At 36.3% G+C, this 18,477-nt stretch overlaps 2 protein-coding genes across 2 annotated transcripts in view; one reads left to right on the forward strand and one right to left on the reverse strand.

Moving 5' to 3' along the window:
• LOC117109904 (interleukin-1 receptor-associated kinase 4-like) overlaps positions 1 to 1,027 on the forward strand; it is a 27,833-nt gene extending 26,806 nt beyond the window's left edge. The window contains exon 6 of the mRNA XM_033252371.1: positions 1 to 1,027. This exon is cut by the window's left edge and continues 261 nt beyond it. The gene's annotated coding sequence lies outside the window, so the exon portion shown is untranslated.
• The window catches only part of LOC117109903, an 18,334-nt gene extending 7,691 nt beyond the window's left edge, over positions 1 to 10,643 (reverse strand). The window contains exon 1 of the mRNA XM_033252370.1: positions 10,583 to 10,643. The gene's annotated coding sequence lies outside the window, so the exon portion shown is untranslated. The remainder of the gene's footprint in view (positions 1 to 10,582) is intronic.
• Positions 10,644 to 18,477: the final 7,834 nt, after the last annotated feature.

An 18,477-nucleotide genomic window follows, 5' to 3' on the forward strand; every position in this document is an offset into this window, starting at 1 on the left:
ATTTTATTTAGAGTAATTAAAACAATTATGAGACTAGCTGAGATATTTATTAAAACTTTCAGCTGTAAATGCAATTATCTCACACATTTTGGTTCTAAATTCATTTATTCAAATTCTAGGTTTGATACCCTAAAAAGAAAAGATGTACATAGATTTAGTGGGAATCAAACAAAAACCTTCCAGGGTAATAACCACCTGGACAAAACCAACCACAATGGACTATACCATTGTTTAAGTGGGGTGGACAATGTTAAGTGGGAATTGTTTTTATCTAGTTCTACAATAGGACAGGTTACATTGTGACTTCCTATTATGCGCCATTAATTCATTCAATTCTTTTGCCAACATGTATGTAAGTTAATAAGCATTGTAGATTTCAGCAATTAATGTGCTTAAAGTTTTTTATAATTTTAATTATTCTAATACAACACTTTTCTTTCAAACTCTATATAAATTCAAAGCAAGAGTTTAATACATTAATAACTCTATTTATGGTTATGGTATTTGTGGCATTGTATAGTATTGTAACTTCATTTAAATTTCTAAAAGGACTTGTCCTGACTTCCTTTAAAAATTTCTTGAAAGTAATTACTTTGCAAGTAATCAAATTGGTCCCTCCAACTAAAACACAAAAATGATAACCAACTTTGGAATGGTTTATAGCTTCACCACCCAAACGTGTACAGAATAAATCCACTACTAATTTATTTGTGTATTAATTTGATTAATTCATATTTTTGCTTTTGGAATTGTGGCTCTTTATTAACTCACTTATTTATTCTATTAAAAAAAAGATTGTGTGAATTATGTTTTGAAGGATATAAATGTTATTTTGATTTGAAAATATCTAAAAATAAATGTTATTTTGAATTGAAAATATCTATATTATTTGAAGGAGAGCATGATTGTTTTCATTTTCCTACTGTACGTTGCTAACCCTTTAATTTTTTAATAATACATACAGTACATTGATTTATTTTTAAAATTGTTAATAAATACTGTATAATATAGTACATTGTTATTACTACTTTATTATTATTATTTAATTTGTGTAAAGTGGTCCAAAGTGTTGGGGGGGGGGGGGGGGGGCGCGCTAAGGACATAGCCCTTCCGAGGTCGCGCGCTGAGACATTCTTGATATTTTGAGGTCTTAATAGATTTTGAAGATGCAATATGAACTGTGTTTTAAATGGGCTTTTTTTTTTTTTTTTCGGTGACAGACCAGGAAATGAGGGGACCTTTAAAGATGGAGGGTTGATATTACCTCAGCCCCACCATGATTGGGGCTGAGGTAAGAACATTTTTAATTATGGCACCCATAGGTAGCAGGAAATGCTACTCTTAGACTTTAAATACAATTTTCCGTTTTTTCTTTTAGGGGAAGGGCCCAGGCTGGCTGCTCCAACCCCCTGAATCTGCCACTGGTTTTGAGAACATTAAACATCTCCAATGTTCTGTAGTCCGTCAAAAATGTTGATGGCCCAACAATGAGTATAGAAACTTATCTATACAAATTAAATCAATCTAATTTATAAAACTGTGGAAATGCATTAATTATACTACAGGTTAACGTTCGTTAATATGATTAAATCTAAAGAATCCTAATTAAATCTAGGTCTGAGTAAAATAAATCCCTAAAAAACGGACATACAGTACACATACTGTAGCCTAGATGTTAAACGTGCCACTTTCAACCACGTGTGCCTTAGAATTTTACTCCATATGTCAATATACTATGTAAAATTATAGAACAAGGTAAATAAACATTAATAAATTTAAACGTAAAAGAAATAATGTAGGTCTAGCGCACAATGAAAAAACCTATAAAATTATTGGGCATTGAAAATACTAAATTTTTACCACAAATGTAAATGTTATAAATAACTGGAATTAATGGAAATTGCGAATATGAACAAATAATGACAAACGCTTTACGTCGTGAATGAGATGGGTAGACGTCATAAATATAAAAAACACAACATTTCTCAAAAAGCTTATATACAGTGAGAAGGCCTTGCTTGTACGACAAATTAAGGTCAGTCCTAGTTGGAAACTGCTCTGGTTGGTCAAGCAGTTCTGGTGGATGGATTTCTCGGACGTGTGAGTGTCTTGAATTTTCTACGCCGGGAAATGTGGACCTTTTGTAATTTGGGTGGGGGGTGCGTACACACCCGTCGCACCACTCCCCCAACCTCCTGCGTACGGGCCTGGAGTCAAGCTATTTTAGCTGAACTTTGATGCAACTGATTGGTATGGTAACAACAATCCACAGGCAGGCCTAGCTAGACCTTATTTGGAAGACTAAGGAAAAATGTCTAGACTAAATGTAGAAAATTATGTAGCTCTACCATTTCTTGTTTTCATTGTTAGACTCATATCATGGATGTAATTTGTAGACACTCGCTATGGATAAATAAAGTTTTACCGATTCCCATTCTCAGACCTCTATGTTATGTATATAATGGTGTTTTTGCATCAGGATATTTAATAGGAATGATGTTTTGCTCTACCTGACGTGTTTTATCGTACTGAACCTCATAACTTGCGAGTATTCTGGTAGGAATTGAACCTAGAGCAGCTTAGCTCAGTCGGCTAATCCATGAACCATGAAGATCTTTAGGTCCCCGGTTCAATTCCCATCTTTGCCTCTCCTTGTGTTTTAGTTGGAGGGCTGAAATACAGGTTACAATAGCGCACCGTCTTTTAGATGCGACGTTTAAGCTCTTGGTCCCCGTGTGCATGTATGGCCTATGTGCACGTTAAAGAACGCAATACAGACCCATACTGAGCCATTCCCTTTACCATAATACCCGTCTCAGCAATAGCTCTCACAGACGGGTTTGAGGAACCACACTTTGCTCTGACCTTAACTGACAATCAAACTCAATATCAAAAGTGAGAGTGGCATTGGTAATTAGTTTTTCAGCAAGTTGTCAATAAATCACATAGGCATACATAGTATAGCTGACCTTGCATGGACAATAAATTACAGAAGCTATGATTAAATCCAATTAAAGAGCAATACCAGAGATAGGCCTAATGTCCCAAATGATGGTTAGAAATCAGTAAAATAGGTAAAGGGTAGAAACACCTCATGTCAGAAAAGAGTAGGGGATTTTCTCCCTGTGTACTGCCCAATCACCACCAGAAGGACCCTGCTGAAAATAAGTCTTCTAGACTTTCTTGGGCTTGGGCTATCCTTGGTGTTTACACCGAATAAATCGAATCCAATCCAACCCAAAACTTACAGAATCACTTGCAGGATTTTTTCTCAAGCTTTTGGGAACGTCTGAGTATTCAGTAAAATAACACATCAGGTTGGGCAAAATATCATTCTTATCATGTTATGGTTTTAAATAGTAATTAAACCTTTCATCTATGCCTTGTTAAAATGTTTGATCCTGACAAATTATGCTTGGCATCTAGTCCTTGGTGCATAGCAAAATAACGCTTAAAGCATATAATTCTACACACTAATGCACTTGCCTAGTTATACAGCACTAGTCCCTTCTCTGTCTTGACAAGACTAGATCTCCAAAGAGATACTTTTTATAAATAAATCAATGTACAGTGCACCTTCCAAATCGACACCCCTCTAATTCCGAGACCCTCTAATTCGAGACCACTTTTCCAAAGACCCGAACAACAATCTTCACCCTTTTAGCAAAGATACTAGAAATACATAATAGAGTTCTCCACAGAAAAAAAGTGTTCCACCGAAATGCATGGTGGGAATACACATAGCCATATATATAAAGAGTTGCGACATTCCGCTCCTTGGTTTGCGGAAGTCGCGTGGTACACACCGTCCATTCTGTGTCATAATCTTCCCGATGAACACATGCAAAGTATATGTGTTACGTACATTGCATATTATTTTCACACTTAATTGGCTTTACAATTATATTTTATAATTAACATCAATTATTATGGACAGCGTATTAGAATTCATATACAATCGAATATTTGCGCGTGTGCGTGCTCGCGTAAATTATTGGAAAGAATTAAAATTTTTTCAATTATCGTTAATTCGTCACATTTTAACCAACGAAGACTGAAGACCCGACGTATTTTAATTAATGGTAATCTTTTCTTTGGTTTTACAACAACAACAATCTTCACCCTTTTAGCAAAGATACTAGAAATACATAATAGAGTTCTCCACAGAAAAAAAGTGTTCCACCGAAATGCATGGTGGGAATACACAGAGCCATATATATAAAGAGTTGCGACATTCTGTTCCTTGGTTTGCGTAGTAATTTTTTTTTTTTATTTTCTCATTCGCCCAGATGCGTTCAGAAAAATATTTAAGCTAAATAAAAAAACAAATTTAATTTTTTTTTTCGCACTTTTCTGACGATCTTTAAATGTTGTTCGCTTAACAATATTAAAATTTTTTTTTTTTAAATTTCAATTGTTTTTACAGCCTGTATAAATACAAATGACAATGGAAATAAAGGTGATGTTTTATAATCTTAAAAATAATTATTATAACTTTATTTGGAAACGACGCTTTTAAAACAGCGGACACGCTCTTGCAGTGTGTTCATAAATGTAACATACTGTACAGCCATAATACAATAATTAAACAGAGGCTAGACTTTAATACAATAAAATGTACGTTACATAATTACACAAGTTGAATGTATCATAGATCCTGTATATCATTTAACACTTACAATTTATAACATTTACAGCAAAGCACAGTTTATATATTGCGGCCAACTGACCTACTATTTTAATATTTATAAATAATAATCAAATTAATAACATAAGATTTGTATAGGGCCCGCTCATATTCAAATTTAAAGAGCAACAATCTATATACCCTATATACGGATTTTAATTACATTTTGATATACATAATATTTAATTAAATTTTGCTGGTCGTCGCATATCATCTATTTGTAAAAATAACAGGAGTTACTTAAGGATTGCCTAATTGAAAAATGCTTGCCATCGACAGGCTTTCTCTGTCTATCGGCGGGGAATAAAGAACTCACTTAAAAATAGTAAATTATTACAGTATTTATAATATGAAGTTGGATATAAAATAGTGAAATCATTTAAAAAAAAATCTATAAATAGAGTTACATGAAATTCAACTGCTAAAAAGATTAAATGGAATGAAACTATACAGGAGGCCGCTAACTGTATTATACCATGGAGGTATTATCAAAGATAGAGTTCTCCACACAAAAAAGTGTTCCACCGAAATGCATGGTGGGAATACGAAAAATGCGACGCCCCCTACAGCTGGATCTAAAAAAAACTTTTGCCAAACTTTCGTTACCAAGTCGTCGCGTATTTTATTATCAATTCTCAACAAAGATACTAGATAAAAAAACAAACTGGAATAGACACCCAGACAGACATCGGTGAATACATAACCTCCTTGGTGGTGGTAGAAATCGTTGCTATTATCCAAATAATACACAAAACAATTAAAGCATAATCATGAATCGCATGGCCGGACACACTCTTAGTGAAAAAGTTTTCCTCCATTAGTGGAAAAGGAAGGGCGCCTTTTGCGTCTGGATATACTTAGCAACAGAATGGCGTCCTGTACGTTGGGCACGAAGTATAGGAAACTTGCTGGTTAAAAAGAAGGGCGCCGCCTACGTTGGGCACGACTTCCGCCTCATTTTTACAATGCGAGAACTCTATCTTGTATTTCTAGTATCTTTGGTATTATTGAGAAGGAGATCACTCGAAAAAGCTACGGGCACGCAGCGCTATGCAAATGAACCAAGATCAAAGCTGCCACAGCGCGTGAAGTACGTTTGCGCGATGTCTTTGAAGTCCCATGTGTTCCCCGCCATCAAATTTTCAGCAGGCATAGTTTACCAAAAAATTGAACATAGTGAAATGGAGAGCACCTTCTTTTCTCGATGCGCACTACATACAGTCAATCACTATGGCTGCGCAATCGTTTCCATTTTTAAGCTGATACATTTATCTCATATTAATATTTTCCACCTAAAAAACTTTCGAATTTAATTGAACATTTACATGACCTTTAAAAGTATAGTATATTTCAACTTAAATGTCCATAAATTGGCCAAAATTGCTAATTCTAATTTTAACAGATATTAATAAATGTTTGAGGATTATAATAAACTAAGTCATTTTAGGGTTAACGAGGGTTAACTATTTGAAAAATCAATCCAAAATCTGAGTATTTTTCAGTTTTACGCTGACTTAACTTTATAGTTGAACTAATCAATCTTTAGACAAAATTATAATGAACACAGAAGTAATTTTAACATAAATATTTTACGGAATCCGTTCCTGAAATATACAAATAATAACATACCAAAAGTCCGAAAAAATCTAATCAGTGGAACACTGTTCATTATAAAGATATTTAATGGGTTAAAATCAAATGCTTTATTGCACAACAGCTCTGCTGAAAGCGTATAATGCATGTCGTTGCCAAGTTGTTGCTAACGAAAAAGTGTGAATTGTAGGGTAATACGCCCGCGCGCGATGCAAAAGCGGGGAACACATGGGTTTGTCGCATCAAAGGGAACTGTTGTCGAGTGATCTTCTCAATAATACCTCCATGATTATACAATATTATACACAGGAACGCACATCACGTTAGACACAGAACGCGCATCGCGTTGAAAACAAAATGGCTTCTAAATTCTCAATGTCGCAACTCTTTCTATCTATGGCTCTGGGAATACAAACAATGGGGCGCCCCGTACGGCTGGATCTAAGAAACTTTGTCAATTCTCATTTAAAAAATTGTACACCGAGATGCGCTATGGCGACGTACGGCATTCGCGGAGGTAGAATTCGTTGTTATATTGCAACTAAAACACAAAACAATTAAGACAATAATCAAGGATCAGTAAAGAATAAAAGAACAATGGCCGGACGCACTCTGTGATAGAGTTTTTTCTCCATTAGTGGAAAAAGAAGGACGCCATGTGCGTCTGGATACTTAGCAAAAGAAGGGCGCCCTGTACTTCGGGCCCGAAGTAATAGACCTATCCAAGAAAACATTTTGAGTGGCGCCCTCTATTGTCGGCGCCATTACTGGGGTGGCATTTCCGAAGTTGGGAGATGCAATCAAAGATAGAAGATAGAGCAGCTTCCCAATATAGTGGAACATCCGTTCCAAAGGCATTGTGGGTACACAGAGAGCAATTTTACCTCATCCGCGCGGCGGCGCTATATAAGAAAATAAACAGCAATAAAGGCCGCTCTGGTTCGTTTGTTTCCTGTAGTTTTTCCACTTAGTAAAATATTCAAATTCGTCTTCAACCTATATTTTATTACAATCCTAGATAAGTATATTCCTGGTATTAAGACAGAATTTTAATAAATATAGGGGTTTGTGGGCCTCGATAGATCGTATATGACTAGCTAGGCCGCGCCTGTAGGCCTTGGAGGCTGTAGGCAAAAAGACAGCGTGACCACTCACAATTTTTGATATACCCAATGACTGGGTCGAAATTACCCAAGATTCAGCAAAAAGTGCCCAAAATTACCCAAGCTTCCGGAAAATGTATTAAAATTTGAAAAAAAACGTGTTTTTTCGCATGTATAGTTTCCCTTTTAGTTCAATTTATAAACCATTTTTTTATTGTAATTGTTTGTGTTAATTATTAAAATTAATATTCATGAGGTGATAATACGGATAGAAAAATACGCCCTCAGTCGGCCAGTGATATCAGTAGATCAGTGATCAAGTTTTATTATGTAATGCATTAATTAGGAACCCAAATTTATAGCAATTGACAATGCTATGTGCACTTCGTTGAGTTTTGCTTACTTGAATGGACTGAAATATACTTTGTTACTTCTTAATTCTTCCTCTATGACAAAAATATTTAATATTCTTAGTAAAAATAAAATACCCAAGGATTTGAACGGAATACCCAAGACCAAGTCAAAATACCCATAATGTTGGGTAAATACCCAAGCAGTGGTCACACTGGACAAAGATACTAGAAACACAAGATAGAGTTCTCCACACACAAAAAAGTGTTCCACCGAAATGCATGGTGGGAATACAAACAATGGGACGCCCCTTACGGCTGGATCTAAAAAAACTTCAACCAAACTTTCGTTACCAAGTCTTAGCGTATTTTATTGTTAATTCTCAATTAAAAAATTGTACACAATTGTACAATTAGTACAATTGTACCCAGACAGTGAAATGGTGAATACATAATTCCTTTGCGGAGCTAGAAATCGTTGCTATTATCCAAATAAAACACACAATTAAGCCTATGGATCAGTATAGAAAACAACAATATAGCGCAAAATCGTATGGCCGGACGGACGCACTCTAGTGAAAATTTTCCTCCATTAGTGGAAAAAGAAGGGCGCCGTGTGCGTCTGGATATACTTAGCAACAGAAGGGCGCCCTGTACGTCGGGAACGAAGTATAGAAAACTTGCATGGTTAAAAAAAAGCGGCGCTGTCTACGTCGGGCATGATTTCCGCGTCGTCATATTAATGTTTTCCGTAATTTAACAGGTGAGGAACCATCTTCAGAGGATGATTTAAGGCCTGCAGTTAAAAAATTCACAGATTTTAGAGATGAAGACTGCCTCTAAGGGAGAATGTGATCTTTTTCTCGAAAATCAAGGTATTACTTCAAAGAAAACACAATACAGACAACTTGATTACATGGAAGAAAAAGAAAAAGAAGAAGAATGTCGAAAGGTCCACTGATTAATTTTTTAATGAAAAAATTATCCATATTAGCAAGCTTATATGCACTAGTACCAAAAGTGTTTAACCAATCAATGTTTTGATTGGTTAAACACTTTTGGTACTAGTGCATATAAGCTTGCTAATATGGATAATTTTTTCATTCCTGATGATGACATAATTAATGTTGAAATATTGAATCCCAACACGATGGCGTGTATTTCAATAATTGGAGTATGTATTATACTTTCTTATAAGAAGAATGTCATCATGCATTTTCAGTTAATCAACTGTGCTATACGCAACAAATGGAGTACAAATTATTTATGCATTTTAAATAAAGATTTGATAAAAAAAAAAAAGCATTGAGGTATTTCTTTGTTATCATGTACTTTATTAATTTATAATAATTTATTATTTACTATTTATAATAGTTTTCATCACCCTTGTTATTCTTTAAGCCACAGTGTCTCCCAGCCCCGCGCCGCCAGGTGCGTACCTCTGGTCCGAAGGGTCTTTGGTCCAAAGGCCCATTGGTTCAAAGGGTCTTTGTTCTGAAGGTCCGTTGGTCCGAAGATCCATTGGTCCGAAGGTCCATTGGTCCGAAATAGTGGAATTCCGAAATTGTCCGAAATAGAACAATTCCTTACAATTTATGGAGTAAATTAAGAAAGATGACTTTTCATATTTTCCCTAACAACATATAAGGCCAAGTAAAACAAAAAAAATACTTGTTTCTTTTGTCACATCCCGCATCCACTTTCGCTGCCTCAACATTAAAAAAAATATATTTCCTTTATTTTGCGAAATTTATGAAAATCTGGCTAACTCACATCATTAAAATTCCCCTCTCGATCGTGGATAGGGAGATGTTCCTAGTGAGGATTTCAGTTGAACCTTTACCAGTAGTATGAATTAAAACTCAATGTACTAGGATACGAATCATATCTAGTGCATATTTGCTTTTAATGTGCAGTGGCGGAACTACAGGGAGGAAAATTCCTCCTAGAAAATGTGTGTGCCACCCCCCCCCCCCAAAAAAAAAGAGTAGAAGAAAAACACAATTCGTTGGGGGGGGGGGAATACATATGTATTTTATACACATAGTAGACTATTTAGAACCGATTGAATATCCCTCTGAAACCCCTAAATTGTCATATTTTCCGGGGGTTCCGCCCCATGACCACCCACCCCATGGACCACTTTCGAAAACACTTTAATTGAAACCAGACTACGCTCACTTTGCTCTCGTCGGGGAACTTGCCCCCCCACTTGCCCCCCCCCCAACAAAAATCATACCTTGCCCTTCATTTCCCCCCTTCCCCTAGAATGCTTTCGCCGCCACTGTCAATGTGTCTGCTTTGTAAAAGTGAGAAACTGTTTCCCATCGGCCATAAGTAAATAAATCTGTTAAGATTTTCCAAACACTGGATGGAAGTTAATTGAATTCCCCTATTGTTGTTAAAACTTTTCTGTCTCCTGCTTAAACATTAGGAAGTTATACATGCGCTCCTTTCGCTTGGAATCTTTTCATTTTCTAATAATTTGTTAAAAATATACATAAACTGAGCTGACAAGTCATGATAGCAATAATTGTATATTGTTAGCCAATATAGACCTACATGGTTGTGCCGGCGTCCAACCGGAGGTACTACTACAAAATACACTTCTTCCAATTGCTTTAGGATATCGGCATACTTTATTCGTACTAACCAGTGAATACTATAGGAAAATGGAATGAAGTGAAAGCATAAGCACATGCCTCAGTCAATCTGTATTGTGTTATCTAAGCCTATGCTCAGTGTGATTATTGTATTAGCAATTATTCGTTTCTGAGCCTGTAGCTTCAATGCATAAGTACTGCCTAAATATCATATAGATTCATAACTAGAACATAGTATATGCTTACCACTATGGCGAGCAAAGAACACTAAACATTAACTTCAAACCAGAACATGGGAGTGCTTTCCCTTCATCATAGGCATAGTCCATGCTTTTGTCCTCTCAATAAGGGTTGCCAAGGCTTAGGTCATATTTCAACAGTAGAGGGGGTACTATCAAAATAACTAAACAAGAGAAATAATCGAATGCCTTTACACTCCTCGCCTGAGGGTTAATCCCTCACAAATACAGTTATCTAAATTAAATCGAGGAATGATAAACAATTGAACTTGAAATGTCTATTCAATGATTTTTATCGGCTTGTCTTAAAATAATCACAATCTCCCCAATCGGTCGTAAGTACAGTAAGTCCCATTTGCTCCATCTCTGAACACGGAAACGTTCACTTTTCTTATTCGTCCATCAGCGCTAGGCAAAACACTTTCAATGACACCCAATGGCCAAAGATTCCATTGGGTTTCTTTGTCCCTTAAAAGCACAACATCTCCAACACACACATCTACTTGGTTGTGCGTCCACTTTTTCCTAACCTGCAACTCTTGAAGATATTGCTTCCTCCATCTAACCCAGAATTGGTCTGCAAAGTATTGAACACATCTCCATCGACGGCGGCAGTACAAGTCTTGTTTGGTGAAAACTCCTGGGGCTGTAATCAATGGTCGAGTTTTCATAGTTAAGAGCATGTTTGGAGTACGTGGCTGTGGGTCGTTCGGATCAGAGGAAATAGCAACGATTGGTCTCAAATTTACAATAGCAGACACTTCCGCCATCAAAGTTGTTAACAGTTCGTGCGTTAACTGGCGAGGTCCAAGTTCTAACATCATGGCATTAAAGACCTGACGAACTGTCCTGATTTGGCGTTCCCAAACGCCATCGAAGTGGGAAGAGTGTGGGGGGGGGGTTAAATTCCCACTGACATCCTTTATCTGTAAGATGTCTGCTAACGATATCCTGGTCAATTTCAGATAAGGCTTGGTCTAACTCAGATTTCGCTCCGATGAATTTGGTGCTTCTATCGCACCTTAGTAATGCAATGGGTCCACGGATAGCAATAAATCTCCTTAATGCACAAATAAATGTACTTGTGTCCATTGATTCCACAATTTCGATATGGATTGCCCTCGAAGCAAGGCATGTGGAGAATCAGCCAAGGACCGAACACATCCAGTCCGACGTTGGTAACAGGTGGACCAGGTTCAATCCTATCTTGAGGCAGATCTGCCATGATTTGTGTTTTCGTAGACCTCCTGAGCCGTCTACATGTAACACACTTCCCGATGATTGTTGTAACCATTTGGCGACCACCAATAATCCAGTAGCCAGCACTCTTTATGGATCCATGCGTGATCTGCCTGCCTTGCTGATGTGTTTGTTTGTGGTAGTAATGTATAACAAGTTTCGAAATGTGATGGTTCTTTGGCAGAAGTATAGGGTGTTTTTCTTGTGCTTCAAGATGTGAATGGTGAAGCCCCCCCCCCCCCAACACAAAGAAAGTTACTGTATCTTCATTCAGGAATGGATTCAGTCGACAGAGTTTGTTCCCTTTAGGTAATCCACTGGTGCTTTTCTTTATGTGCGTTACTTCCTCACCAAACTCTTCTAATTGGACTTGTCGAATTATCAATTTACATGCTAGCATCATATCCGTCACCGATGGAGTGATGAGCTTGTTAATTCCCACAGGAATTGCTTCACAATTCCTGTTACACATAGGACGATTCTTGTATTTCCTGGCGATACTCATCAGGCTTGCTATTGCCCTCTGCAGTTTTTGCCAACTTGAAAACCGCTGAAATCTATGCGTTCCAATGCCATGTGGTTTACTACCCATGGTATAGTGTACTGAGATGAATGGTCGAACGTCTGGATCGAAATCTTCTACAGCAAATTTAGTCGACGGTGAGGGCTTGCAAGGCTTGCTTTTATAAGGCTTTGAAATTCCTTTTTCTTTTCTCTGGTAATGTTCTGCCTGTTTCCTAATAGCATGAACTTTTGCATCTTCATCTTTCCCAATTACTTTCATACTTTCTTGGGACGTCTCATAGTTCTGGCCTATAGATACAGCTTTATCTAAAAATTAATCATTTTTCTTATTTAGCTTAAATATTTTTCCGAACGCATCTAGGCGAATGAGAAAATAAAAATAAAATTTTATTGATGAACGTAAACATTGTAATAATGCAACTGATAAATGATATAAATTTATATAATTAAGGAAGATATATATATATATATATATATATATCTGNTATTAAAAACAATTAAAACCAAAGAAAAGATTACCATTAAATAAAATAGGTCGGGTCTTCATTGATTAAAATGTGACAAATAATTGAAAACAATTCTAATTTTAATTTCAATCATTTACGCGAGCACGGAATTTACGCGAGCACGCACGTGCGAAAATATTCGATTATATATGAATTCTTATACGCTGTCCATACTAAGTGATGTTAATTATAAAATATAGTTGTAAACCCAATTAAATGTGTGAAATTATTATGCAATGTACGTAACACATATACTTTGCATGTGTTCATCGGGAAGATTATGAAACAAAATTGACGGTGTGTAACACGTGACTTTAGTAAACCAAGGAGCGGAATGCCGCAACTCTTTATATATATGGCTCTGACGAAGACGACTCAATAATAATATGGCCAATAACACCTCATCCTCATCGGAAGAGCTGCTATTGTCCATAATGATACCATAATATTAGAGGTAGGGTGCAATTTACAGTTCAGTCAAACAAATTTAAAGTATAATAATTTACTGAGCGCAATCTAATATTTAGAACACGTGGGCGTATGGTTACGCATGCGTAGTATGCGTAAGTCGTAAGCAGATAACTTTTGTTCGTTGCACACGCTATGAATTTGGCACTCGTGGCAAAAAAAATCAAACACAATAGATATTTGTCGTAAGCGCCACGAATGACAAAAAACGTTCGAAATTACACCGCACACGAGAGCTATGTGCGTACGCCAAATGCCACGAATGACACTTGGTGTAAGCAGATACCGTAGCTCTCGTGTGCGGCAGGCTTTAGTGAAAAAGTTTTCCTCCATTAGTGGAAAAGGAAGAGCGCATTTTGCGTCTGGATATACTTAGCAACCGAAGGGCGCCCTGTACGTTGGGCACGAAGTAGAGAAAACCAATTATATCTTGCTGCAGACCGGCAGCGAGAAGAAGTCAGCCAGATGGTACAAAAAGCAGCCAGACAGCACAAAATCGTTACATGCAAAAGAATAGCCTGGACGATACCATTTCCTCGAGGGTAATTTTAAAATTTCGACAAAAAATTTTGCACTAAAAGCATTCATGATCGACTACGTTTATGGTTGCTGCCCTCTACAGCATTTCAACGTCAGTTTAATTTCAGTCAAAGGTGTTTGACAATAATTCCGGGGTAACTACCCTATGCTCCGAGACACTTATTAATTCAGAGTGCATCGAAAGCTCGTAAAAACAAAAATCATCATGAAAGTTATATATAGTGATTCGTTATGTTTGTTTCTCAATCACTGTCTTGTTTTTCTCGAAATTAATGGTTTAGTAGCGAAGATAATACTTTTTTTTAAATTCTATTAATGATTCTAGTGATGAGCACGTTATAATAATGAGTGTCCGAATTAAAATGTAGCAATTAAATAGAAGCCAGGGGATTGTTCGTTTTAAGAGCCCTCGGATGGCCAATTTTGAAATGGGCTTCTTAAGAAGATTTGATTTTCCTAAACTAAAGAGGGGGCTCCAAATGCCATTGCTATAAATAGTTGTCTCTATAATATGGACAACGTATTACTACTGTACTGAAGGCATTTTCAACCATGGTATTAAAAATTTGTTGATTTTTTTTTTAAAATTCACATCATAGTATTTACGATCAAAACAGGTCAACGAAAATTAAATATTAAAAAAGAGCTTTAATATAATGTGATCATGAAATAAGGCTAGGTCTATGTATAGTTTAAACGTGTGTACATTTGTAATTTATATTAATGATTTCAATCATCAATTTTCAATCATCAAAACTTAATGCAACCCTGTTAACCATAACCATAAGTGCATCTATTTCAACTGAAATGGATGCACGAAATTATGTTGGCCAAGCCAAAGTAGGCCCCTACCGTTCGATTATAATCCTGCGGGAATATTATATCATAATCATCACAGATGCGGATTCGACATTTTAAAACATAATAGGACTTAGGCGATAGATGCTCATTCAGAGCATCTGATCTAAGTTATTTGTTTAGTAATAAGTAAAAAATTCCATGTTTTGAAATATGATCATGCAGATTATTTCAAAACATCTGGCGTAACCTGACGGACATACACGACTGCCCTTCCCCACAAGCTGCCAAGTGCCACTCTTGCTGCGTTGGTAGAATGTATTCTGCGATCTTCTGTATCGGTCTGATAGTGTTTTTTTTTTGTATTTTATCGATATTCAATTCAGACCAATATTTCATATAAACTTCTTTAAATTATTATCTTTATTTTTACTATGATGAATCTCTCTTCTTCCCCGAGTTGGGTGAGGGTTGAACTGTACAGGCCCACCTATAGCCCTAGTTTCGCTATTGGTTATGATGATATATAATTAACTTTATATTTCAATATAATTTTGGTGTTGATGTTGTAATTATTCCATTTGTGGTTACTACAGCAGTAGTAGCAGTAGTAGTATCGTCATTATCTTCATTACTTATTAACTTCTTAAAATTATTACTATATCTTTATCTTTACTACAAGGATTCTCTCTTCTTCCCCGACTTGGGGGGGGGGGTAGTGGAAACGGGCCCACCGGTTCCCCTAATGCCGCTCTATTAGTTATCATATGTTTATTTCAATATAATTGCGGTGTTGTTACTAATGAATTTGTAGTTACTACAGCAGTAGTAGTTGTATCGTCATTACCTTCATCGGTATTGCTTATTATTATTGTTATAGTTCTTTTAATGAACCTTCTAATTACTGGAAAATTACCATACTCAACACATGCTATACTGTTAGAACAGTATGCGTACTGTTCAGTACGGTAGGTCTCTGACCATTTGACCCGCTGCATTAATAATTAATCAAACATTAGACTGAGTCAGAATATTCTAAAACATTTTACCTCTGTTATTAATAAGACAACCTCCATGATTAATATCAAACTTCCAATAAATTGGAACACAGGCCGATAATGGCCATTTATCTTAAATCTGCTTAATGTATCTGGTCAAGAACGTGCCAGTTCAGTCTCATGAGAGTATATTGTAAGCGCATAATAATACAGAATACCATGTTCCTTTGTTGTTTGTGTTCTGGATGCTTAACAGAAAAATGTGATTTTATATATACACTATAATATATACTATAATATATATATATATATATATATATATATATATGTATATAATATTATGTTATATGTTATTATGGTCATTATGATTTTACTCCCCACGTCTCTGTTGGTTTAGATCGTCGGCCTATCCATAGGCCTATTCCGCTTTATCATGTTTACCGCTTTTCAGATTATTCATTTTGTTTACCGCTTTCCAGCGATTCTTTTATTCTCTGTTCTATTAAGCATTTACTTGTTTTGTAGTACAGTATTCACGCCCATGCTTTTATCTTATGTCTCTTGTTATATATTTCTTATAAATTTGACTGTTTACTTCCATGTCATTACCTGATGAAGAGCTATGCTCAAAACGTTATACTATTTCTAATAAATATTGGCAATATCGTACCTTACGCTTTGCGTTATTATATTTGTTTTATATATATATAAATATATATATATATGCCTATAATATATATATGCCTATATATGTAATGTATATATATATATACATATACATATATATACATATATATATGAATATATATATATATATATAATACAAAAATAATATAATTACATAATGATAATAATAATAATAATAATAATAATAATAATAATAATAATAATTATAATAAAGACAAATTAAGTAGCACACGACAATCGATGTTGATTCCTTAACAGAGTGAGAAGCAATTTGAATTAGGCCGTTAAAGCTACATATGGGACAAGGAACTGATAAGAGTTATAGAGGGCGACTTCCTGTATGCATTCCCCACACTCCCCTGCTTAACTCTAGTTTGTCCTCAAACTAAAAGAACACTCAATATTACTTAAATTTAATTAACTTGCATTTAGCCTGAATGCCTATCAACCTATTATTAATGTTCTCGAGGAAATCTGAACGCTGGTATGGCTGGTTTACCTTCTTCCTCAAACGTTCGCTTCGTCTAAACGGTGTAATATCTTCTTCTTGATCTGAATGCGACTCATCTGATGATTGATCATAGGAGGATTGCTGATATATTTTAGGGCAAGGTTTTAATGCCCTACGGTGTACAACTCTTGAATCCCCGGAACCATCAGCCAGTTTAATTTCATACGAACTGCTTCCTTCCGGTCTGGACATAACCTTATATACCAAGGGAGCCCATTCATCAGCAATCTTATGTCTTCCTAGGGAATGACTTTTAAAAGACACTTTGGTCCCAACTGTAAGTGGTCTCTCCCTAGTTTTCCGGTCATAGAACCCCTTACGGTATTGCGCTTCCTGTCTCAGGTTCTCCCCTGCTTTCTCGTATGCCAATTTAGTATTTTCAATACTGGAAGCTAACCATTCGCTGACCTCTTCGATCTCTGCTGTTTCATCAGGGTGATTATTCAACAAAAAGTCAATTGGAAGTTTGTGTTCTCGACCGAACATTAGAAAGAAAGGGGAAAAACCAGTTGAAGAATGTTCCGATATATTATATGCGAAAAGTACTTCAGATAAATGTTCGGACCATCGTCGTTTATGGTTGTTGGGTAATGATTTAAGTGAGTCATGGAGAGTTCTATTAAAACGTTCCGCTTGTCCGTTTCTTTCAGGGTGGTAGGGTGTGGTCCTAATTTTAGTAATGCCGTATATTTTGCAAAGAGCTTTGATTAATGCAGATTCAAAATTTATCCCCTGATCCGAGTGAAGGCGTTGTGGGATTTCAAACTTGTTAAACCATTCTCTTAACAGTATCTTTGCAGTGGTTTCAGCAGTTTGATTTTTGGTCGCCACGGCAAAGGTGTATTTAGAGAAGACATCTGTAATTACTAGCACGTTCTCCTTTCCCGTGGCATCCCTCTCAATCAATGTAAAATCCATTGCCACTACTTTGTTTGGTTTAGTAGCAATAATGCTTTTGAGTGGTTCTCTGATTTTAGGACCTAGTTTTGCTTTGGCACAACGATCACATTGTTCACACCAGGAGATAACATGTTCAGACATCCTAGGCCAGAAACAACGTTTTCTAATCAAACCTAACGTACGATTAGCTCCTTGATGACCAGCTTGATCATGACAGGCTTTAAGAACATCTTCCCTTAGAACGCTGGGTAGTATGAGTTGCCATTGATCTCCAGCAGCGTTGACTCTGTAAAGTAAGTTATTTTTTACCTTTAGTTGATCAAACTGTCGTAACAGAAGACGAACTTCTTCAGCTTCAAGTGCTCTTTCTTTTTGTTTAGGTTTGTAATTCAAGTTGACGTAATGCCAGAGTCTTTCAGTGTTAGTGTCTTTGTGTTGCAGCTCTGCTAACTGTTGGTTATCGTATCCAGGAAAGACTGGTGATGCTTGCAAAGCTTGAACAGAGACTGATGTGTTAGTAGGATTAGTAAAGTTAATCAAATCGTCAGGAAGACTAATCACGCCGGTCACCCTTCTAAAATCTTCAGATGTTACTATCCGAGTATCCGCTTCTACATGAGGTCTTCGGGACAAAGCATCTGCGGCTTGATTGTTTCTTCCCGGCTTGTAATGAACTTCGAAGTTAAAAGATGATAATTCGCCAACCCATCGCTGACTAACTGCATCCAGC

Source organism: Anneissia japonica, unplaced genomic scaffold (assembly GCF_011630105.1).
Source record: "Anneissia japonica isolate Jap-2015-1 unplaced genomic scaffold, ASM1163010v1 scaffold585_len4108843_cov191, whole genome shotgun sequence".
NCBI classification, from domain to species: Eukaryota; Metazoa; Echinodermata; class Crinoidea; order Comatulida; family Comatulidae; genus Anneissia; species Anneissia japonica.